Below are 25,889 nucleotides of genomic sequence, written 5' to 3' on the forward strand. Positions count from 1 at the left end.
GGAAAGTGATGGGGAAGCAGAGCAAGGGCTCAGTTTTGAGTCTTGACTTGATGTTTTCAACAGACAACTCCACAGTCCCCCCACCCCCCGCCAGGAACATCAGAGACCGAGCACACAGCCCATGACTGCAGGTGGGCCCCTCCTTCAGCTGCCCAGGGTCGTTTGACAGGAAGCACGTTGGTGCCCTGGCGGTTTCTGGGGCCGTGGTAGCTAACTGCCAGGTTAGACTTCTGCAATTAGAGCCCCCAGGGACCAGCTGCCTGAAATAAGATATTGTTGCTCTAATTTAGAAAGGGTCAGGCAGTATAGCCCTTCTGTTGTTCTAGTTGCTAAGTCATGTCCAACTCTGTGATCCCATGGACTGACTGCAACACGCCAGGCCTCCCTATCCTTCACTATCTCCCCAAGTTTGCTCAAACTCATGTCCACTGAGTCAGCGATGCTATCCAACCATTTCATTCTCTGTCATCCTCTTCTTCTTCTGCCCTCAATCTTGCCCAGCATCAGGGTCTTTTCCAAATGAGTCAGCTCTGCGCATCAGGTGACCAAAGTATTGGAGCTTCAGCTTCAGCATCAATAGCCCTTCTAGTACAAGGAAAAACTCAGGATGGAAAAATTGACTTGAGTTCAGGTTTTGTGGTGACAAACAGATAAACAGGAGTGCTGCAGCTGGATGATTAATGAAGCACAGGAGCCCTTGTGCTTGGCTTTGAAAGATTATAAATACATGAGTCTCATTGAGCACAACCCGTCGGTTACAAATTGCAAGTCATCTTTCAGTTGCCGTCCCTTCCCGCCTCTTGTTTTGAACAGGATGAGCACACAATCTTGAACCCACCAGCTTTGGAGTCCCAGGCGCCCCGGAATCTGGAGACACACCTGCACACAGACGGCTCTGCATGAGTTCAGTTAACAAGACATTCAGCAAAGCTTTGACCTGCAACGTCTCCTCCCCTCACTGCACACTTTGGTGTTGACTGGGAGGCTTGGTTCTGACTGCTCTGTGTTTAGGGGTTGTTACTTCATTAACATTTCTGAGATCTCATTTCTGCACGAATCACCGGTCACAGAGATAAAGAGCTGTGTGGGCCATTACTTTTTAAAATGTAGATGTATTTGTGTTTGGAGAAGCTTAATAATACTCTCAAGCATCCACTGTTAGAAGCTGCTTGCTTTCAGGAACGGAACATTATACCTGAAAGATATGTTTGAAGAAAACAACCATGTGGTGATGATCCACAGTACGCCAGGGCATTTGCAGTGAAATCATTACGTCCAATGTAACTGGGGCTGCTTCATGATTTCAGTCTTTGGTGTGATACACACACACACACACACACCCCAACAGCAAGCCTATATGCTCTGCAGCTTAAAATGTCAGCCTCAACAGTACAAAAGACACTTGAATCCTCTGTCTCAGACTCAGTCAGAGTCTGCGTTTTCTAACATGAATTCCCTTGTTGTTCAGTCGCTCAGTTGTGTCCAACTCTTTTTCGACCCCGTGGACTGTAGCCCCGCCAGGCTCTCTGTCCATAGGATTTCCCAGACAAGCATACTGGAGTGGGTTGCCATTTCCTTCTCCGAGGATCTTTCCAACCTAGGATTGAACCCACATGTCCTGCTTGGCAGGCAGATGATGATGATGATGATGATGATGATGATGATTTTACCACTGAGCCACCAAGGAAGCCCCATAAATTTCCTCATCTTCTGAAATTCAGGACAATAGATATTTAGTTCACCTGGGCTCATTCTAATTAAACTCAACTTCGTGCTTCCCTGGGGTCTCAGATGGTAAAGAGCCTGCCTGCCAATTCAGGAGACGTGAGACACAGGTTCGATGCCTGGGTCGGGAAGATCCCTTGAAGGAGGGCATGGCAACCCACTCCAGTATTCTTGCCTGGAGAATTCCATGGACAGAAGACCCTGGTGGGTTATATAGTCCACAGACTTGCAAAGAGTCGGACATGATTGAGAGACTAACACTTTCACTTTTTACTTCATCTTAATTGGAAGAGAAATTTCAAACCGAGAAAGCAGCCTCCCTCCAAGTTTACCCAAATATGAGAAAAGCACAATTTGATTGCTTCTGTGTTCATTCCTTTCCCTTAAATGCATCTGCCAGAATGGTTCCTGTTCTTTAAGCCAGTCAGTTGAGCAATATCTGACCAGGTTCCCTTTACAACACATTTCTTTCTCCTCACTGTATTTCTCCCAAACAACTAAAGTATTAAATATTTCATAATCTGTGGGGCTTGCACCTGGCAGAGTGGCTCAGCCGGAGCAGTCTAGCTTCACACAGTACTGCCCTTGCCAAGTGCTCCCTCATCCCCTCTATTCTTCAGAAGGCTCAGTGAGCCAACACATATGCTACCTGAAGTGCTTCCTCCTCGGGGGAGAAAACAGGCAAAGACTCCTGCCCTTATCCTGCTCCTATTCACCGTCCCTGCGAGTTATGGGATAGAATTTCATCAGAAAAGATGGGACAATTAACTAAACTCTGGTTCCAAAAGCAACCCACAGGAAATCAGAGTTACAATGGATAGCCCACGATTTTTGTGTGTGTGTTCAAAGGCAGGGTGGACTCAAGCATGACCATGCACCCAGTCACCTGGAAGTCACTTGTGTCCTCACCTATGGTTTTATCCCTACGTGCAGTCAGTCACCAGCTTCCCAGGTGGCGCTAGTGGTAAAGAACCCGCCTGCCAATGCAGGAGACTTAAGAGACAGGGGTTTGATCCCTGGGTTGGGAAGATCCCCTGGAGGAGGGCATGGCAACTCACTCCAGTGTTCTTGCCTGGATAATCCCATGGACAGAGGAGCCTGGGGGGCTACAGTCCATGGGGTCGCAAAGAGTAGGACACAACTGAAGCGACTTAGCACACACGCATGCAGTCGGTCACCTGGTGCTGCTGTGTGTACCTCTCCCCAGCCTGGAATCCCCCGTGGCCTTTGCTCCCTCATCCTGTCCACCCCCCTCGCTGGGCTGGTGGTCTCTGGGTGGCAGTCCTGCCTTCCCTGTCCCTCCAGCCACATTGCAGCAGTGAGGGTTCCAAACGCAAATTCAACCAACTCTCCTTTCTAGTGGAGAGTTTCTCCCCACCACCTGCAAAATAGAGTCCCAGTGCCTTCACAGGGCATGCAGAGACCTGCAGGACTGTGTGCTAGCCACCCCTCTTCTTCCCCACGACCACACACACCTCACTGTCCTGCAATTAGCTGTGTGTGTGTGTGTGTGTGTGTGTGTGTGTGTGTTGGACTCACCCCTTCACTGTGAGATCCTGGCGGGCAGCCCTGTCTCTTTCAGATCCTGACCCCCAGTGCCTAACATGAGAAGAGCTCCCTTATTAAATGAGCATATAACCTAGAAAATAATTTTTATACCCTGCCTTATTCCAGACACGATTTGAGCTAGCAACTGAGGAAAGTTTACAATCTCCATCCCAATTAGACTGTAAATATACTGAGACGAGCACATGGGTTTGTGATCAAATCAAATAAGCTAGGAGGTCTGTGACCACCTTGGGGGTGGGGGGAGCTTCACTATAAATGTTAATAATGGCTATCATTTGACCAATGTATCAAAAACTTTGTATTAAATCCTTCAAGTCTCTAATGTGGAGTTTTCTCTTCTTATAGGTGAAGGAGGACAGGTTAAGAAACGTGTCCAGAGTCATATGATCAACAATGGGAAAAGATTCAGTGCTGGGGACTTTTTATCTCTACATCCTAGGCTCCACCCACCTTGCCATGCCCCCTCTCTGTTTAAAGCTTGGCTTCTAACTCTGTGACCGCTGCCAACATCTTTTTTTTTTTTTTTTTAAATTTTTATTAGTTGGAGGCTAATTACTTTACATCATTACAGTAGTTTTTGTTATACATTGATATGAATTAGCCATGGATTTACATGTACTCCCCATCCCAGTCCCCCCTCCCACCTCCCTCTCCACCCGATCCCTCTGGGTCTTCCCAGTGCACCACGTCCAAGCACTTGTCTCATGCACCCAACCAAGGCTGGTGATCTGTTTCACCCTAGATAATATACATGTTTCAATGCTGTTCTCCTGAAACATCCCACCCTCGCCTTCTCCCAGAGTCCACAAGTCTGTTCCATACATCTGAGTCTCTTTTTCTGTTTTGCATATAGGGTTATCGTTACCATCTTTCTGAAGTCCATATATATGTGTTAGTATACTGTAATGGTCTTTATCTTTCTGGCTTACTTCGCTCTGTATAATGGGCTCCAGTTTCATCCATCTCATTAGAACTGATTCAAATGAATTCTTTTTAATGGCTGAGTAATATTCCATGGTGTATATGTACCACAGCTTCCTCATCCATTCGTCTGCTGATGGGCATCTGGGTTGCTTCCATGTCCTGGCTATTATAAACAGTGCTGCGATGAACATTGGGGTGCACGTGTCTCTTTCAGATCTGGTTTCCTTGGTGTGTATGCCCAGAAGTGGGATTGCTGGGTCATACGGCAGTTCTATTTCCAGCTTTTTAAGAAATCTCCACACTGTTTTCCATAGTGCCGCTGCCAACATCTTAAAACAGTTTGCTTATGTCATGATTAGCAAAGGGACACTGCAGCGTGGCCTTAAAGGAAGAGGTTTAGAATTCATGCTGAGAGGTAGTATTGCCCGAACCCTGATCGAATCTTTATTTATCCCCAACCCACATATCCAGAGATCTTCCCTAGGGGTTCAGATAGTAAAGAATCTGCCTACAATGTGGGGGACCCAGGTTTGATCCCTGGGTCAGGTAGATCCCCTGGAGAAGGGAAGGAGGACAAAGGGGCGACAAAGGATGAGATGGTTCAATGGCATCACCGACTCAATGGACAGGAGTTTGAGCAAAGACAGTGAAGGACAGGGAAGCCTACAGTCCATGGGGTTGCAGAGTTGGACACAACTGAGCGGCTGAACAATAACAATCATACCTCCAGGCTCCTACTCAGGAGCCTTAGAAGCTGCCGAAAAGACACTTTGATCTAGGCTAGTCACCAGGCACCCTGACCATTGGCATCAATTGCCCAAAGGGCACCTTGGAAATGACTGTGAGACCTGCAGGTGAGAGGGTTCGCTGCAAACCCCTCTGCAACTCCTCTGGGTGGTGGGATGTCAGGTCTGCTTTCTAGGGATGGAATCAGTCTCAGAGGCTGGAGACAGAGGCGGCACACCTGGGTTCCAGGCTCTGAGGCTGAGGATATGGAGAGAGGATGTTCGGAGAGATGTCTCTGGGGAGAGATGCAGTGACTTAGATGCCCTGGGAGCCAAGTGGACCCCCTCCTAGGTGGGCGCAGGGTCTGGCAGACTTGTTGCCAACATGCCGCTGGATAGATAGCATGTTCAAGGAGTCCACCTTATCACTTGAACAGGCAGAGAGAAGTCCCCAGTAGGGAGGCAGGTAAACCCTCCACCAAGACCCAAAAGCACATTGTAGAGGCGTGACTGAGGCTAGCAGGTATGGAAAGGAGGCGGCAGGAGGGAACTGGAACCAGGCCCTGAACCAGTGAAAACTACTGTCCTCCAGCTTCCCTGGGGGTCCAGTGTTAAGAATCAGTCTTGCAGTGCAAGGGGCCCTGGTTCCATCCCTGGTCCAGGAAGAGCCCACATGCCTAGGAGCAGCTAAGCCCGTGCGCCACAACTACTGAGCCAGCTCCCTAGAGTCCTGGAGCCGCAACTGCTGAGCCCAGGAGCTGCAATCACTGAAGCCCACACGCCCCTAGAACCTGTGCTCTGCAACAAGAGAAGCCAGCAGCATGAGGAGCCTGCGCACTGCGCCGAAGAGCAGTCCCCACTCGCCGCAACCAGAGAAAGCCAAATGGACTCATCCTCTATTGCTCTTCTCCAGAACATCCTGCTGTTTTGTCATCATTGATTATGTTCCTCATGGACAGCATGAGAGCACGGACTGTGATTCCGCGTGCAGCAATAAAGACCTACCGCAGTCAAAATAAGTAAGTAAATAAATAAATCTTTAAAAATATATTTAGCAGCCACAGCAGATGCTGCTCCTGCCTCACTTAAAGCCTCTCCAACCTCTTAGGAAGACTTCCCGTGTGCTCGAGTCTGCAGCACTAGAGATCTTCCAACTCCCCTGCCCTGGGGTTTTTGTAAGTAACCTCCCAGGTCAATGATCAGAAGAGTAGCATCTTATTCCAGATTGACTCCCTGCTCCAGGAGGCATGTGAGCATGTCAGAGGCCTCCGGAAGCACTGAGGTTGGGGTGCTTTGGAGCCTCTCCAGCAGGAGTGACAGAGGCACTAATGTCTGGTCAGTCTCCAACCTCACAAGTGCCGAGCAGCCCAGCACAGCTTCCTGTTCAGCAGCCTTCCTGTCGGCAGCAGACGCAGTGTAGTTTGGGCAGCAACTACCTGCCCAGGCCAGTTTTGCTGCTGGACCTGGAGGCCCTGTCTACAGCTTCCCTCTCCAGCGCTCACCACCATCCTGTAACCCAGTGGTTCTCAAAGACGGGGGTCACTGGACCAGCAGTATGGGCAGGACCTGGGAACCTGTTAAAAATGTAAATTCCTGGGCCTCACCCCAGACTATTGCCTCTGGCAGTGTGGCCCAGGAATCTTGGCTTTAACAAGGCTTCCTGGTGACTCTGATGCACGCTAAAGTTTACGAATCTGTGCTACACAGACTTACTTGCCCACAGTAAGTCCACTCAGGCTAAAACTAACTAAAGCAGAGTCTGTTGTCTGCAACTTAACCCTGTCTGAATCACAGTCCCTGCTCTCATGTTGTCTATGAGGAATATAATCGATGATGACAAAACAGCAGGATGTTCTGGAGAAGAACGAAATAGGGGCACTTCATCCAGCCAGAAATGGTGATCCCTCAACTATTTTTACTATATGTCCATCTCAAAGTTTTTGAACATCTACCCTCAATAGTTACACTTATTCCTAAATTTTATAAACAACATTTATTCTTAAATTTCATAAACACTCTATTAATATATCATAAAACACATATAAAGAGACCCCCAGCAGATGAGATTTTTAAATGAACAAATATTAATAGTCAAAATAAACAAAAATTCTAATGTGTTCATCCTCCACCTCTATGGGTGACACTTTTAGTGATCACTGGTCTAGTATGTAGGAAAACCTTGCAGCAGAATAGCAGAATCAAAGAAATTTAAAAGACAGTGCATGATGCATTTACAGAACTAAGTAGGCAACAGTGACTAGAAAGAAGGAGGAGGATAACCAGAGATGACAATGATGATGATGACAATAAATAACATTATTGAGCAACTAACATGGTCATTTAGCTCTGAAAGCAACCCCATAAAGTATATTTATTATCTCCATTTTTCAGGCTGGGAAATTGAGGCTCAACTGTCTCCTACCTAGTAAGTGGCAGAGCTATTATAATTATTTTCATATTTTTTAAATAAAATAACATGGATGAGGCAGCAAAAACAACACAGCACTTAATCACCTTATACTCCTATTAGTAAGTGAAACCATTTCATTAGAAAGAAACTATAAACAAGCCTTAATGAGTCCTTTTGCAAATAAATGGATCAACTGTAGTGGTCCATCCCAAGGAATACTACTCAGCCATGAAAAAGGAATGGATTATTGACACACACAATGACCTGGATGAATTTCCAAATCATTATGCAAAGTGTAATAAGTTAGAGAAAAAAAGAATCTTACTATATGATTCCATTTCTATAAAACCCTAGAAATGGCAAATTAATCTACAGTGACAGAAAGGAGATTGAGTGATGGCCTAGGAATAAAGGGAGAAAAAGAGAGGGACAGACAGACAGCAAAGGAGCTTGAGGAAACTTTTGAAGATGACAGATATGTTCTTTATCTTGACCATGATGATGGTCCCATGAGAGAAAATACATGTCAAGTTGTATCAGATTGTATATTTAAAGTGTCAATATACACAGATAATTGTATGGTAAATACCCCTCAATTAAGCTGTTGAAAAAATAAAAAGCACACTTAATTTACATGGCAATTTAAAAAATGTTATTCACAATAACCTCTACAAATTGATTGATTAAAATCACAGCACAGCTGTGATTAAAGCCTGGATTGGTCTGCTGCTCCCATAACAAAGAACCACAGACCTGGTGGCTTAAACAATAGAATTGTATTGTCTTCCAGTCCGAAGGCTAGAAGTCCAAGGTCACAGTGTCAGCTTCCGAGGCCACTCCCTTTGGCATGTAGATGGCACTTTCTCCCGTGTCCTCACATAGTCTTCTCTCTGCGTATGTTGATGTCTGTGTCTTAATCACCTGTTCTCATGAGGACATGAGTCATAAGTGATTATGGCCCTGCCTAATGGCCTCATTTTCATTTAATCACCTGTTTAGAGACTCTGTCTTCAAATACAGCAATGATTTGAGGTTCTGGGGGTTAAGGCTTCAACACAGGAATTGGGGAATAAGGTGCAATTCAGCCCATAACAAACCATGTCTCTGCATATATTACAGCACTTACCACACAGTTCATTTAGACACAGCCTAATTTCTTTTAGGATATTCTGGTTATTTGAATTGCATGATTCAAAAAGAGAGATTGTCTTTCTTTTTTTTTTTTCCCAAGCCCTTATTGAATTTGTTACAATGCTGCTTCTGTTTGATGTTTTGGTGGGGTCTTAGTTCCCCAACCAAGGATCGAACTAGCACCCTCTGCTTTGGAAGGTGAAATTTTAACCAGTGGCCTGAATACCAGGGAAGTCCCAAGAGATTTTCCTGAATTACCAAAAGCCATACTTGAGCTTTTGGTTTTGAAAAAACCCCACACAGACAAGAGATAAACAGGAGGGAGGAAGTGTGATCTTTCGGGAGATTAAGAGGGTTGAGAGTTGGGGGAGACAGGGTTGGAGACAGAAAGAAGGCCTGGAAGTCATTCCTTCCGATGACATCCATTAGGAAAGAGAAAAGAAAACAGGATCACAGAGTTGCTTTCTCTTTAGCTCAGGTCCAGTCTTACCATCTGCCTGCGTGGATGGACCCACATGAAGTTTTTGTCCAGCCAGGTCTGAGACTTATTAGTCCCGGGTCACTGGAGAAATTCCCCAACCCCCAAAAGAAAATCATGACTTTACAACTTAAATGAGCACATTTCCAGGCAGAGCTCCTTCCTCGCTCTGAGGCCAAACCAGCAGCTGCTGCATTTGTGAGCCCCTCTTTCTGTAGCTGCCAAGGGCAGGAAATTCAAGCCAGAGTCAGGCAGGTGGGGAGCTCAGGTGTGGTGGGAAGCAGGATGCTCGGCGGATAAGCACCTGCCAAGTGAGGTCTTTGTGTTTTTGTTCACACAATCTAATAAAGTTCAGTTTAGAAATGTGCCCAGGTTTCTAGATTCCAAAGCATTCTTACTGGGCCTGTGATGAAAATATCCCCTTTGGGGTGAGCCTCTTGGACTTTTATGTGCAACTGGGGAGCAAAGACCTTTTTTAAAATTTTCTTTATTTTTTACTGTGCTGGGTCTTCCCTGCTGCCTGAGCTTTCCTCTAGTTGCGGCAAGCGGGGGCTACTCTCCAGTTACGGGGCATGGGCTTCTCACTGCAGGGCTTCTCTTGTTACAGAACACGGGCTCTAGGACAGGTGGCTTCAGCAGTTGTGGCTCCAGGCTCTAGGGCACAGGTTTCACCAGCTGTGGTGCTTAGTTGCTCCACAGCATGTAGGATCTTCCCAGACCATGGATCTAGCCCACCAGGCTCCTCTGTCCAAGGACTTCTCCAAGCAAGAATACTGGAGTGGGCAGCTGCTCCTTCTCCAGTTGATCGTTCCAACCCAGGGATTGAACCCAGGTCTCCAGCATTGCAGGAGGATTCTTTACCATCTGAGCCACAAGGGAAGCCCCAGAGGAGCAAATATCTTACCTCAGGCTTGGGGGGAACTGGGTATAAACTGATAACGTGAGTGTGACCTAAGCGTCGTTCCTATGGCTGTCAGATACGCACCCCAACCTTGTACTACACCCGAAAGAATCACAGTCCCTTTTCCAGAGGTTTCTTGAAAAGAATAGGCAAATGACTTGCATTTAGTTACATATTTGACAACCTCCCATACATTATTTCAATGCCGAGGTGGGAGGTGGAGGATCCAAGGAACCACCCGTATTGTCGATTTGGGGAAGTCATTTTGTCCTCTCCGGGCGTCCCTTTCTTCACGAGGAACTGCTACTGATTCTTTGATTTCCACGGAAAGCCTCAAAGAGTAAATCAAGAGGGAGGAAGACCTACACGGTATCTGAGCTGGACTCAAAATCGAGTGGACAACTAGAAAATTATGATGATTAAAGGATTATGATTTTTTCCATAATTATTATGGTGACCATTTATTGATTATCTACCACACGTCAAGCACTGTTGTAGACTACAATATATATAAGTTAATTCTCACCACAGTAAGAAGTAAATAATAATACTTACCATTTTTATATCAGTAAAATGAGGTTGGGGGAAATTCCTTGCCCAGGGACTCACAAATCTGAAGCAGCAAAGCTGAATTCAGATCAAGATTTGTCTGATTTAAAAGCCCACTCTTGCTTCTCCACCACTCCTCGCTTTTCTGAAAAAAGGCCCTGAAACATATTTGGGATTGTATCTGATGCTGTTATTTGGTGAGTTATCTTTGTATGTCTATTCAGAACGCAAGGTCCTTAATACAGAAAGAATGGGTCTTTTTCCGGCTTTGGTTTAGCAGAGTACACAAATTTGTGTCTTTAAAATGTGACTTGAAGCTCTGTATCTGATTTAAGATATTGTACCAACATCAGGCTCCTGGTTTTGACAATGAGCTGTTGTTATATAGATTGCAGGTGAAACTGAGTGACGTGTACACGGGAATTCTCTGTACAATTTTGCAACTTTTTATGAACCTTAATCTAGTTCAAAATAAAAGTATTTTAAAAACGTTACTTGGCAATGATGATAAAGGACACTGTGGTGTACAGAAGGACAAAGAGAGCCTGGGTTCCAGGTTCTAAAGCTGACCTTCAACAACTGCTCTGAGTGGCTCTGCAGAGTCCCAGGTCCAACTGAGGCCTGGAAAAGTCCAGATGGTGTCCAAGTCCCATGTGAGCCCCGAATAGTAATTTCTGTTATTATATATATATATATATATATATATATATATATTTATATGTTCTACAGAAGTTATTAAGTGACCGGGTTGGGATTTGAACTCTTGATGACTGGGTACAAACCCATTTTCTTTCTTCTATAAAACACTGGCACAGAAGTTGCACTGACTGCAGAGATGATTTTTGGTTGTTCTGATTAATTATAGTTGGTTGATATTTTTTTCCTTTCACCTTGTTGAAATAATTGTTGAAATAACTGCTAATTAGTAAACTGTAAAACTAACACTTTGGATTTCCCAGGCCTGTCTCACTATAAATAAAAGAGATTTTAAATCTTGACTACAGAAAAAAAAATTCTAGACCTCCACTTTTGGATGCAAGAATATATATACATCTAACTTGCTCCCTCCCAAAACACACTAAAACTATGGTAAAGAGATGTTTTAATGACACACACCCCAAAGGACAGGCGGGACAAGAGAGGAGATGACAGCAATAAAATGACAAATGCTGGGAGGCAGATGAGCAAGTGATGAAGGACTGACAGGCCTGCAGCTGGCAGGAGATAAAGCTGAGGGTGAGTGCCCTTCACACCCCGGGACCCTCACAGAGCTCATGCACCAACAGCACCGGTGCCTCTGGAGATGGAGATGCAAAGAGGGTGGCTAAAGGAAGGACTGGGTGAAAACCCCAGAGATACAGATCTCTAGATTGCCCTCCCTACTCAGGGCCCCTGGCAGACAGCTTTCCCCCTATCTGATCAGACTCTAGAGATTTCCCTCTCTTAGGAGTGAAAGATAGAAGCTGAAAGTGTCATGTCAAAACCAAGAAGAGCAAATGACTGTTCACTCACTGACAGTGGAGCGCTGAGACTTCCCACCCTACTCCCCCAGCTTAGCTCCCAGAACACAGAGCTTAAGCTTCCAGGCGGGAGGCTCAAGTTCTGCCATGGAGAATCTGACCAGGCCAAGAGAAACGAGCCAAAGATACTGAAATTAGGGAATGTGCGCAGCCAGCTCACCCTACAGGAAAGCTCACTCTCCACCAATCCAGCCTGGAGCTCAGAGTTTCCAGTTAGATTTTTCGGTTCATCTCTATCATGAAGACAGATATATAAAACAAGAGAAAAAAGCAACTGGGAGATTACACAGGGAGAAGAGAACTTTCCCCCAAATAATTAGTATCCTCAGAGACATGAGAGAGGATGTATGCAAAAGAAAAAGAGCTATTTTAAAAAGAAACATGTAGAGAACAACAGCAGAAAGAGCTTTGGGAATTAAAAACATGAATGCACAGATGATAAATTAAACAAGCAGGAAAAAAATGTTGGTGGGAAGTATCTCAGAAACTAAAGCAAAAAAACCTAAAACATTAGAGAAAAGCAAAGCATAGGGTAAGTCCAGTAAGCGTGATGTTTAAATAATGGAAGTCTACGAAATAGAGGAAAGAGAAATAGAAAAGAGGCAACCAGCAGCAAAACTATTCAAGAAGCTTTCCCAGAAAGAAGTATACGAGATTCCAGAATCAACGTGTCCACCAAGCACCCAACACAATGGGTGAAAACAGAATGAGGACCATCACTGGGGAACATCTAGACACGGGGACCAAACAAGATCCAGCAGGTTTTCCATAAAGATAAAACAGGTCAAACACCAGGATCAGGAAACACACTGACCTCAGACTTTTAAGAGCAGAAAGACAATGGACAGAGGGTCCAGTTGTAGGTAAGATGGTAAGCGGATCCTCCACCCAGACTCTCTTGTGGACTGCCCTTATAAAACCTGGACAGAAGGACACAGCGGCTGTCTGAGGAATTCGAAAAATAAACAGGAGCAGACAGACTGATGAAGACCAGAATCCAAAGTACCACCGAACCAGAGGTGCAGGCATCATTTTTCCCCCTGCAATATCTGGCTTTGACTTGCAGCAGTGTGACAGTTATGGCAGCTGCAGCCGGAGGTGCCAAGGATGGAATATCATTTAGCAATAAAAAGGAACAAATTATTGATCCATGCAATAGAATGGATGACTCTTGATGCCTTTGGCCAAATGAAACAAACCAGATCCAAAAGACTATGTTTCCATTTATTTAACATTCTGGAAAAGGACACACTTGGTGTAGGGACAGAAAACAGGTCAGTGATCACTAGGCCACAAAGTACAGGGTGAGGCTGACCATAAAGAGGAAGCTGCAGGGCATTTTCATGAGAGAATTATTCTGCATCGTAACTGCTCCTTGCATTTGTCAAAACCCATAGGTAGGCCTGTACATCACAAAGAATGAAATTTGCTATGTGTAAATTAAAAAAAAAACAAACCAGGTTGTGGAACAAAGCCCCCCCCCCCCACCAAAAAAAATGTAAGTGGTAACAAATTAACCTAAATGTTAACAATGAATAATAAAACAACAGAGGAAAGGAGTGAAGAAAAAACTTTGGAGCTTTGAAGACAGTATTTAGCAGGGTACTTTCAAGTTTAAGACAGCATTCCCCCACCCCCACCCCTGCCAGCTCAGGATATGTATTAATGGAAAAAGGAAAAATAGTATCTTTACCTAGTCTATTAGGCAAAGGAGGAAGGTAAACCTCACCAGTAATGAGAATTCTCAACATCATGAATCTCTGGTCATGATACACTGAGAAGGGCACATCCTTTCTGTTGTATCCTTGCTAAAAACTCATCATGAACAGACACACCAACTCAAGTAGAGGGATATTCTACAAAATAACAGATTGGTGTCCTTCAGTAGTGATAAAATCATGAAGGTGAACAGGTAAACCCTGAGGAACTGTCACAGACTGGGAAAAACTAAGCAGAAGTAACATCTAAACATGATGTGGGATCCTGGGACAGAAAAGGGGGCATTTAGTAGCAAAACTGATGAGATGCAAATAATAAACCCATAGTTTGAAGTTTTACACCAAAGTTAATGTCCTGGTTTTGATCATTATACTATGATTATATAAGACATAAATATTAGGGAAAGCTGGGTGAAGGAATATGAAAACCCTCCACACTATTTTCAGTTTTCTGTTTCAAATTATTGCAAAATAAAAGGTTTTTTTCTGTTTGTTTGTTTGTTTGGACCACATGGCTTGCGGGATCTTCATTCCCCAACCAGGGATTGAACCCTGGCCCTCCATAGTTAAAGCGTGGAGTCCTAACCCTTCCAGGGAATTCCCCAAAAAGGCGTTGTTGTTGTTGTTGTTGTTGTTGTTGTTGTTATTGTTGTTGTTGCTGTTGTTTTAAGTATGTTAAAATGTCACCTTACATCCAAAGCTGCTCTGTCCCAGATAATTGCTTAGGTTCACCCAGGAACGACATGCGTGAGTGCCAGGTCTCTCAGTCATGTCCGATTCTTTGCAACCCTTTGGGTCCTAACCTGCCAGGCACCTCTGTCCATGGGATTTTCCAGGCAAAAATACTGGAGTGGGTTGCCATGCCCTCCTCCAGGGGATCTTCCCAACCCAGGAATCGAACCCGCAACTCCTGTGTCTCCTGCATTGCAGGAGATTCTTTACCCACTGAGCCATCAGGGAAGCCGCAGTAACAATGTGGATTTATAAATCACACGAGAGCTCAACCCTAGTGGACGTGTGAGTTGGTGGCCGGGATCCTCTTGCCCATTTTTCTACATCAGCCAGTAGGTTTGGCTACAATTCCCAGGTCTTGGGCTTTGTTGAACTAGAAAAAGGAAAAGGAAGGGGAAGCGAACAGCCTCTGAGGTGGAAGCTATCTTCCTGTGCTCCTCTAAGCTCCTTTCTGCTCCGGCTCTCCAGCTCTCAAACCCCCAAGGAAGCTACTCTTTCACCGTGTCCAGAAGACTACAGGATGATAGAGTGTAGGTTGGACGGGTGACGCCTGTTTATGCCCTCAGAATTTTTCAAACCATCTCCATGCTTACAAATCTGAGCTTTTATGTCACAATTGTGGGGAAATAAGCAAGCAACTGCCAGCCGGTAGCAAGACTCTTCATGTTCAGAAGCTCCTCCGAGCAAGCAGCACATTAAGTCCTGAAAGGTTTTCTTAAAAGCACTGTTTGTCCTTCCAGTTGCCTGGGAGGGGTTTACCATTTGCAGCCCTCAGGTTTATATACTTCCACCAAACCACTTGGTTTCAAAACCAAGCCTGTGCCTGCTCCTCTGAGCTGGCGTCTGTCCTCCCAGGCATATTTTCCCAGCACATTTCCCGGCTGCAGTGTGTTGAGAGAGAGGCCATCTGCAAGGACTATAAGACTCTCCCCAGCTGTTTCACAGCCACCACCCCACCCCACTTTGAAGTCAGGGAAATTCAAAGGGGCCTCGTACGGAGGAAGTATCCGTGGCTAGGGGCCAACGTTTCATCACTCCAGCCTCCGAGTCTTCAAACAAAGTCCTGGCAGGCTCCTGGGGGGAGGCTGGGAGGCTGTCCATGTGGAACCTCCCAGCCCGGACGCTCCCAGTCCTTTGGGTTTCGTCCATCACTCGACCCGTCTCTTGCTGGTAATCGTTGGCTGTTAAGCCGAGGCAGCTTCAGACACTGCCTTTCAGAACCTTTCCTAAAGCTGAATGACTTGGTCCACGCCCAAAGCCAACCACATTCAGGATTTTTTCACTGCCTTCCCTTTTTAAAAAATTACCTCTCATCTGTAATTCACACTCATAAACCGCTCATGGACACGACGTGGGGTTACAAATGTTTGTCAGATACCTCCACCTCAGCATGAGCGGGGCAGGCACACCGCCAACCAAGGTGACTGCAGCCAAGACCCTGACCCTGGTCACTGGTGGCAAGCAGAGGCTTCTCGGGAGAGCACAGCTTTGCTGTCACCACAGAGAGGGCATCTGTATCTCCCACGAACAAGGAGATTGCAAAGCTGGTGCTTGGTACACTGTTTCCAGAATCAACAGGAGCAGGAGGTGGACACAGTGATGTGGAAGGTTTGGGCAGAAATCTATCTATCTACATAATTTTAAAAAATAATCAGGGGCTTCCCCAGCAGCCCAGTGGTTTATACTCTACGCTTCCAATGCAGAGGCATGCGTGCATGCTGAGTCGCTTCGGCAGCCCCATGGACTGTGGCCCGCCAGGCTCCTCTGTCCATGGGATTCTCCAGGCAAGAATACTGGAGTGAGTTGCCATGTCCTCCTCCAGGGGATCTTTCCCAACCCAGAGACTGAACCAACGTCTCTTATGTCTCCCCAGTGCAGGGAGTCTGGCTTCAATTCCTCGTCTGGGAACTAAGATCCCATATGCTGCGCAGCCCAGCCTATAAGTTAAAAAATATTTTTTAAAAAATAGAAATAATAAAAAAAAATAGAAATAATCAAAGATTGGTTCAGAAATTTTTTAAAGGGTTACATTGTTTAGATGTTTACTCTGTGTCAAGCACACACATCACCTCATTGAATTCTGAGAAGGATGCCACAATACAGATGTTATTGTTCCCAGAGGACAGACTAGGAAACTGAGACACTGACAGGTAAAGGAACTTCTCCAGAGTTACACAGCTAATTAGGGGCAACACTGAGACCCAAATCTGGGTCTCTGACTGCAGAACTCAACCACCAAGGCCCCTCAGACTCAGGGACCTTGGGTTCAATCCCTGGTTGAGGAACCAAGATCCCAGGAGCCACCTCGGCACAGCCAAAAAAAAAAAAAAAAGAAAGAAACATTCTCTTCCATGCACCAAAGCCACTAATATGCATCATAGACACGACAACAGGATTAAAAACAAACAAACAAATAAATAAATAGTGGAGAAATGATCATGTTTCTCTCATTAGGAGCTTGACCCTTTTCCTCACGACAATCTCACCCAGGAGTGCCGGCCTGGGAGCCCTGGGTCCCCCACTGTGGTCATGTCTCTAGGCGGCCTGACCCCACCCCTGAAGAAGCCTCACATACTAAAAAAAAGAAAGATATCAGAACACATTTGCTGATAAACAAAAGGATAGAAGAAAGAAAAAGAACCCATACAACTGGAAACTGATGGCGGCCCTCAACCAGGGGCGATGTGGCCCCCAGGGGACATTTTGGTGACGTCAGAGGGTACTGTTGATCGCCTGACTGGTGTGTCTGTTGCGGAGTGGGAACCACTGTGAAGCAGTCAAGAAGCTAATAATCAATTCTACAGAGCACAGGGCCGGGGGGGTCCCCACTGACCTACCCCCGTCTAGCCCTCAATGACAATGGTCTGGGGGAGGTGGGGCCCCAGCGAAAGGAGCAGCAATGCTCCTGAGCCATTGTCCAGCAGTGGGGGGGGATGAAGGGTCCCCACTACTACCATCAGAGAGCTGGAAGCTGGGTCAAATGGCAGTTCACTGATGGGGGGTGGGGGGGGAGGGAGGTGACCACTCCCACTCAGGCTCCTTTAACCTGGCTAATTCGTGCATCTACTGATCGTCAGAACTGCCAGCCTCCTCTCCCCAGTAAACAGCATGTTAGAAGCCTTTCCTAGCTGCACGATCTGACCAGGCGACTTTCCGCTGTGTGGCAGTATATCTCAGGGGGGTCCATGGGAGAGAGAGATGTGGCATCAACAAGGTCACAGGGACCCCGGCAGGTGACAACACCAGGGAAGAAGGTTACCATCAGAGGAGGAGAGGGGCCCTGAAGGCTGGTCAGGAATCCTGGTCCCCATTAGGTAAGCAGAACAGGTGATCACACTCTGCATTAGGGAGGGAGGTGAAGGTGGGTGAAGGTACAACCCGATACCACTGCAAATATAGCTGCACTCGAGGAACTAAAACGAGATATGTGTTACACTCACTTCACGAGAAGCTGAAGGTCAGAGTTCTGCCAGGGGCTTCCCTGGTGGCTTAGAAGGTAGAGCATCTGCCTGCAACGCGGGAGAACTGGGTTTGAATCCCGGGTCGGGAAGATCCCCTAGAGAAGGAAATGGCAACCCACTCCAGTGTTCTTGCCTGGAAAATGCCATGGACAGAGGAGCCTGGTAGGCTACAGTCAACGGCAACTTCACTTCTGCCAGGAAGGAACCAGTCTACAGTCCAACACGCTGGTTCTGAGTTCCAGCCTTGAGATGCTCTCACCATGTGATTGCGGCCAGGAAACAATCTCTCTGGGCCTCCTGGGTCTCTTGTCTGCAGCAGGACTAATTATCAGCCACTCCTGAGGTGTGACGTGTGGAACAAGGCATGCGGGAGTGCTGGGCGCAGAGCAGAGGAAGTACTGTGTTCCGCCCTTCCTACCTGCTCCCTGCACTGGTACGTGTGACGGGGACTGTTTTCCCCTGAGTGTGACTGGGAGAAGGGACCCTGGCCAAGGCTTCTTATTAAATGGAATCTACCTCGATGAATCATTCCATGCGAGATGTCCAAATAAGCAAGCTTGTCTCTAACAAGTATTTGTGAATCTAGGACCCAGAAAATGACTCCTTGCGATACACTTACAATGGACCCAAAAGCAGATAGAGCCTGAAACTAATGAAAATGAAACTTTAGGCCTCTCACTTTCCAGCCCCCAGTGGAGGCCCAGGCAGCAGCTCCAGCCACACATTCATGGTCATTAGCTTCTGTAAACTTGGCAGTGGTGAGATACTATGACCTTAATCGCTTAAGATAGCTGCTTCTTTCTACTCTGACTGCTCTTTGGCCATATTCCTCCTCTTTTTGTGTGATTCTGAAGTGGCCATGGATATTCTGGGTCTGGCAAAGAGGAAACTGAGCTAAAGATACCTTTGCTTTGGCTTAAGATAGATTTATAAATTTACAAACTATATTTATAGTTGAGTTCCTGAAAGCTGCTCTGGAGTAGAGAAGGTCTCCAGGAATGTTCCTACGGCTCCCTCCCCTCCCCCAGCCCCCCACCCGGCATGGAAGGATCCAGAGGGCAGGTCACAATTCAAGCGTGTCCTGTGGGGTCTGGCACCAGAAGTATTCTGGGTGGGGAGGAGAAACAAGATGCAAAACAGAGCCAGAAGAGACCAGTCCGAAGCTCGTCTGGAGGAAATCGTTCCAATCATCAAGCTTGTACAATTGTAGGCATGCTTAACGCTGATTACGTGCTCAACAATACAGTTCTCTCCTTTCAAGATGAGCCTATCAAAGAATATACACCCTCAAAATGCGAGTTTAAAGGATTTTAGAGGTGTGTCAAGCAAGCAACAAGTATTTTTCTGAATTTTGTGATACTTCAAAAAAATATGTGTTTACTGTTAATATTTGGCTGTGCCCAGTCTTAGTTGCAGCAGGCAGGATTTTTGATCTTCATGGCAGGACATGGGATCTAGATCCCTGACCGGGGTCAAACCCAGGCCTCCTGCATTAGGAGCCTGGAGTCTTAACCACTGGACCACCAGGGAAGTCCCCTCTGATCCTGTGATACCTAGTTTTCTAATTTTCTATTCTCTTCAAAAGGGCCTCTCAAACTGTAAAAGCTTCAGGCCCTACAAAACTTGGATCCATCCATTTAGATCACATACTTTCATCTTTTTTGAAGAGAGCAGAGTGAAGGAAAAGTGAAGAGGGAATTAAGTAAATGTTCTGTATTCCAGTGATACAGTGGCTCTAGAACACTGGACATTTCCTTGTGTATTTGCTCCTTCTGAAGAGAGTTAAGTGAACTACCAATTTAAGGCTCCCGATTACATCAGTGGATTTTCCTTCAGGGCTGAGTCTGTATCACACAGTGTTTCAGAAATTACTTTATATATAATGTGAAATAAAACAGGTAGTTTTGTTGTTGTTTAAAGTGTTGTCAGTTTCTGCTGGGGCCTTTTATCTGTATTTAGCTTTCCCTCCAGCCAAGATTCTAAAGTCTTCATTCACTCCCACCATTGTCACCTGTAGGTGAAAATCAAACAAACTCAGCTTGGTAATTCCAGTTTCTGAGAGCGAAAGTAACACGAGACAAGCTCCAGAAAGTGAAAGAACTTCTTTCTAAATTCGAACGACTGAACAAGGAAGCATTCAGGTGGGCAGGAGTCCTTGCAGTGTGTGTTGCAACCGCAGGAAAATTTAAAGGAGCCACGCTGGGGATGCTGGCTGGCACCTTGCTGAAAACTCCAGAAGCGCCCAGGGGCTCCCCGGGCCCCTCCCTAGCCTTCACCCCTCCCCGGACTCCACCCACCCAGGAGCAAGAATTCCAGAAGGAACAGAAGAGGGGGGATTTCCTAAAGGATGTGGTCCTCCACCTCCGGGCCTGCACTCCCGCCCCGTGGCTCGGTGGGCCGAGTCCTGGGAGCAAAGCCAAGCCAGCGGGTGCTTTTCGGGTCTCTTCCCTTCCTTGGAAAGAGCTTAGCAAGACATCCCACTCGCCCTGTATACCTTCCGTTGCAGTCCTGCTTGTTTTTTCTTTCCTTTTTTTTTTTTTTTTTTTTTAAATAAAAACAGAGTTTGTGTCTTTAAAACCTTCTTCCCCCCGCCCCCCCTCCTCCCCGGTAGTAAGCATTAGTTAATACGGCCAGCCGGCTTCTGTGTCTCAGCACCACGTGACTGGGGCACGTGACTTGGAGCGGGCAGCGGTGGTGGTTCCTTGTAGTTGAATTTAAAAAAAAGATCAAGCTTATTATTGCACGAAAAAGCCTGGGCAGCTCATCGGGGCAATGTGATGCCCGGGCGGGTTACACAACACGCGGCCGCGCTGGGAGGCGTTTTCTAAAGACCACAGGACAAACACGCATTTTATGGTTTCCAGAGCAGCGAGAGTCCATTTTCTGCTCGGAAAATGTAGGGTGAGCCTGAAGCAGGAATGCACCCAGTTTCTTCCGAGCTACATTTGTCCTTTACTGGGATGAGGCAGGAGGACCGCGGGGCACACAGATAACGCAGGAAAAGAGGAAGCCCAGTCCCCTTCTCAAGTGAAGATTCAGGATCGACTTAAGTTGCCTTTCTCCCTCCTGGGAAAGTCTTCAAAATACGCTCTCCTTTATTTACACAGGGCTTTCCTGGTGGCTCACAAGGTAAAGAATCCGCCCGCAATGCGGGAGACCTGGGTTCGATCCCTGGGTTGGGAAGATTCCCTGGAGAAGGGAAGGCTACCCACTCCAGTGTCCTAGCCTGGAGAATTCCATGGACAGAGGAGCCTGGGGGGATGGGGGTGGGGGCTATAGATGGGGGTGGGGGCTATAGTCCACGGGGTCACAAAGAGTTAGACGTGACTAAGCACAGCATTTATAAAGAATAAAAACTAGAAATGACATTTGGAAATTTAAATTTTAAATAATGTGTTCATTTCGCATCCCCCACCCTCACCCCCACCCCCGCTAGAACCTTAGCAGTTAAATTTTGGTTCAGCACATCCTGCGAAGGAGAGAGCCCAAGAAAAATTGGTCTTTCTATAGATGGGAAGAGCTGGGGGGGCCCTTTGCTGGTCGGGGATGTAGGTGGGCCTGGATGCAAATCTATGCAACTTGCCTCCAAAGGGCCCTGCCCCTGCCCCCGCCCGGAAGCTTCCGCCCTGACTGTGCCCATCTCCTACTGTTCTCCCCGGATGCCCCTATCTGAAGATGCCCTGCAATATTTTGCTTTCTCTCATCTCTAGGGTAGTCTTTCAGTGATGACTCAGTTACAGGAGAGAGAGATAAGGGAGGAACAATAACCTTGGTTCTCACCAACCCAAGGCCTTCTCGGAATAGCGCTGCTTTAGCCGCAGAGGAGAACCACAGTCACTTTCCCACCCAGGCCTGTTCTGGAACAAGAGGCATGCCCTCTACCAGCTCAGGCCAGACTTCAGTGATGCTTTCATTCATTCTACTGATGTAGATGGGGTGACTCTTCCGCCTGGCACTATTCCAGGTGCTGAGAAAGCAAGAGTGAGCAGGCAGACAGATCCCTGCTGCCTGGAGCCTGGCCCCAGTGAGGGCAGGTGGTCTCCCAGAGGCCAAACCCAGGAGTCCTGGTGGGGCCTCCTGCTGCACTGCCAGGGCTGGGACCATCAGAAACCCTGCCAACAGATACTTTGGAAATCAGAGCTACATGTTTGCTGACAGGTTGATGTGATCCTGTTTCCTAGACACCTTCCAAGCCGGCACTGAGGAATCTTTGCTCAGTTTCTGATCCTGGTGGTCAAGAGTCTGTGTAGACGTCTCATTATGGCTTGAAGCAGGACTACAAATAAAACAGGGTTTCTGGGGAGTGATGGCTCCCCGAGCTGTAATCAAAGCACTGCATGGACAGCCAGGCAAGCCTCGAAACCTTCCCCTCCTTGCTTCTCCACAGCCCTCCTTCAGAGGGCACCTGAGCATCTCTGGCAGGAGCTGCCTGAGAGGCCAGCCAGTCCAGAGTGCCCAGGGCCAAGGCGCGGCCTCCGATAGCCTTCCAAAGGACAGGATGCCAACACTGCTGGCATGAGAGATGGTCATGAGCCTCCCGATTTGTCAGACCCGAGGTGGATCTGGGGCACCAGTGTGTTCTGAAAGTGGCAGAGCTTCTAACATCCTGAAAAAGAACTGGCCGGGGAACAGGTGGGAGAACCTGAGGGAAAGGATGAGCTATTACGTTCTTAGCAAAATCTTGACTGGACTCTTATGGGCACTCAGTGAGTACTCTTTTCTCTAGAACTGGACAGTCACCCTCTGTATCTGCAGGTTCCACATCCTTGGACCTAACCAACTGTGGATCCCAAATACTCACACACACACACACACACACACACACACACACACACAAACTCGAGACTTCCCTGGTGGCCCAGTGGCCAAGACTCTGCACTCTTAGTGCAGGGGCCTGGGTTCCGTCCCTGGAGGGGGAACTAGATCCCACATACCAAAACTGAGAGTTCACGAGCTACAACTAAAGATGCTGCATGCCACAACCAAGACCCGGTGCAGCCAAATAAATAAATATTTAAAATATATATATTCTATCCTTCTATAAAGCTTATCAGTTGGCACTAGTGGTAAAGAACCTACCTGCGAGTGCAGGGACATAAAAGCCGTGGGTTTGATCCCTGGGTCAGGAAGATCCCCTGAAGGAGGGCACAGCAACCCACTCCATGTGGGTTGAAAAGTACTCTTGCCTGGAGAATCCCATGGACAGAGGAGCCTGGTGGGCTACAGTCCATAGGGTCGCAAAGAGTCAGATGTGACTGAGGTGACAGCACACAGCACACACACATAAAGCTTGTACTTAATAATTCTAAATCAACAGGGTCTTTTGAGCTGCTTGAAAGGGATAGCCCTCATTTGGAAAAGCCACAGGCCGCCTTGGAAGAAGTTAAGCTGGTGGTTAGAACGGCCAAGAACTGCTGTCTGGATTGACAGCTGACAGTTGCCATCAATAATTCATAAACTTACCAATGGGTCAGGAATGGGAGCTTTCTACTGCAGCGCCCCAGCAAACTCAGCCCCTGTTTCCTCTTTCAACAAGTCAGGCCTCAAGGAGGCTTAAAAGTCATTAGAAAAAACTGAGATGACCAAACCGTAAATAAGGACACTACCTTAACACCCCTCACATACCGGCCCCAGTTGTCTGTCAAGCAAGAGTGCTTACTTAGTTCTGTGCTTGTCGTTAACAAACGTTTGATTTCCTGGGTGCCATTATTATTATTATTGCTATTCTCGATAGCCCACTGATAACAGCAGTCACGTTTTCCTTGTCCCAAATTAGGAACTTTGGGGTAAGATTTGTATGGTTTACTCAGGCAGAGAACAAGATAGATTATTTCAATCCCAAACTGTCTGGAAAATTCCAGGCTGTGTAGCCCTTCCATTGACAGACACTCTGACTTAACAATGAAACTTACCCAAGTTCCCGTATCTTTAGGGGTATGTGAAGGGAATGGTTCATCCAGCTAACACAATCCTCTTGAGGCCTCTTGTGGTGTGTACAGGCACCAGGGGAAGCCCAGGGTATTATGGTGGCAGCGAGGGGGCATCTCAATCAGGGGGCTGGGCCAGGGAAAGCGGCTGGCTGGAAGACGACTGGATGTTGAAGGACGAGTGCAATTCACGAGATGAAGTGAAGGACAGCGGCCCAGGATGAGGCATCCACGTGGGCACACCAGGCACTGACAGTCCTACAGGGTTGAGAGGCTCCCATCCCAGGCTGCAGTCCTTGGTAGGGTCACCAAGTAAAACAGAATTCTCAACACAACACAGTCAATCAACTACATGTCAATTGGAGAAAAAAAAAACAAAAAAAAACCCCACAGGGACTTCCCTGGTGGTCCAGTGGTTAAGAATCTATCTGCCAATGCAGGGGACCTGGAAGATTCTACATGCCATGGGGCCACTAAGCCCGTGAGCCATAGTTACTGAGCTCGAGTGCCCCAGGGCCCGTGCCCCTCACCACTAGAGGAGTTGTCCCAGAAGCAGCAACCAAGACCCAGTGCAGCCAAAACATTAATAAATAAGTAAGTAAAAAATTTTTTAAACCCACATAATTCTCAACCTTCATGTTGTGCTTTTTTTTTTCTTTCAGTCAACACACCTTAAATTATGACACTGAACTTGGTATGGTCTGCCAAGCAGGTCATTCTGAGACCACATCACTCACCCTAATCGTGTTGGTAAGTCTCAAAGTTGCAGCCTCCCAAGTCCCTGGGATGCTGATAATGTGGCCAAAACTCGCCTTTCACCCCATCTGGGATACTCTGTAGCTACAAAGGACAGCGTGGCAGGTGCCAGCGCTGGAGCGGAGAGTTGGTGACAATTTCAGAGAGCCTCCTAGGCCATGCCAACAGGTTGCCACATGTCTCATAAGAAAGAACTGTCTGTATGTTATCAAAATGTTCCATTTTCAGCTTGATGCAAAAAGGGCATATTCATGCCTGAATACTCATTGTTGAAAGTGATTTGCCAACCGGACCCCCTACCCACCCCCAGACGTTCCCAGGGAGGCAGCGGTGGACACACTGTTACTAAAACCCCACAGAAATGAAAGACGGCTGTACATGACTTCATCAGCTTTCATCTAAACTCATAGAAAAGGGTTTCTTGTTCCCTTGACTCTTAAATTTTACCTTTGGCTCCCTTATGTACCTAGGTTGAAATCCCAGGTGGGGAGGTCTTGTTCAAGGGCGGAACTCGCTTCTCAACTCTCAGTTCCAAGATAAATGTCTTTCCTGCCATGCACTTAGCTTCCAGAAACACGGCTGTGAGGAAAAGACTTCATGCACTGCAATGCCAGAGGCGCGATCGAACTTCCAAAGGGGATCAACTTCATCATGTTAGGAAAAGTGTAGAAAAAAAGCATCTCTAAAAGAAAATCTGAAATACCCCACCACCCAAATTCATCTTAGGGAGAAGGAGGAGAAACAGAGGGGGTTTCATGGGGCACCACGTTTGTTCTAGGAGGCTGTCTGTTCACATTATGCTGGGAAGGGAGTGTGTGAACTTGCGTCTAGCCGTGTCCAAATCTACTCTTTGCAAACAAGACAGCACTCAGAATTCTAGTTACCATCACACCTCCAGGGCAGAAAAGGTACTGAAACATTTAAGAAAAATAAGAATTTTCCTGCAATGCAGGAGACCCGAGTTCCAGAAGATCCTCTGGAGAAGAGAATGGCAACCCACTCCAATATTCTTGCCTGGGAAATCCCATGGACAGAGGAGCCTGGTGGGCTACTGTTCATGGGGTCACAAAGAGTTGGACATGACTGAACAACTTTCATGTAATACTCACACACTAATATTATTCATGTTTCTTAGATCATGTCTTTTGGGAAAAAGTTAAGGGTCAGAACCCTAGAGACAGATGACTTGTTGCAAATTCTAGTGGGGTCTTTCTGTTCCACGACCTTGGGTAAAGTAACTGACCTCTCTAAGCCTCTGTTTCCTCGGCTGTAAAACAGAGGTGGTAAGTAGCACCTACCCCTTCTCTGGTGGGCCAGTGGCTAAGACTCCCTGTGCAGGGGACCCAGGTACAATCCTTGGTCT

Source organism: Odocoileus virginianus, chromosome 8 (assembly GCF_023699985.2).
Source record: "Odocoileus virginianus isolate 20LAN1187 ecotype Illinois chromosome 8, Ovbor_1.2, whole genome shotgun sequence".
NCBI lineage: Eukaryota > Metazoa > Chordata > Mammalia > Artiodactyla > Cervidae > Odocoileus > Odocoileus virginianus.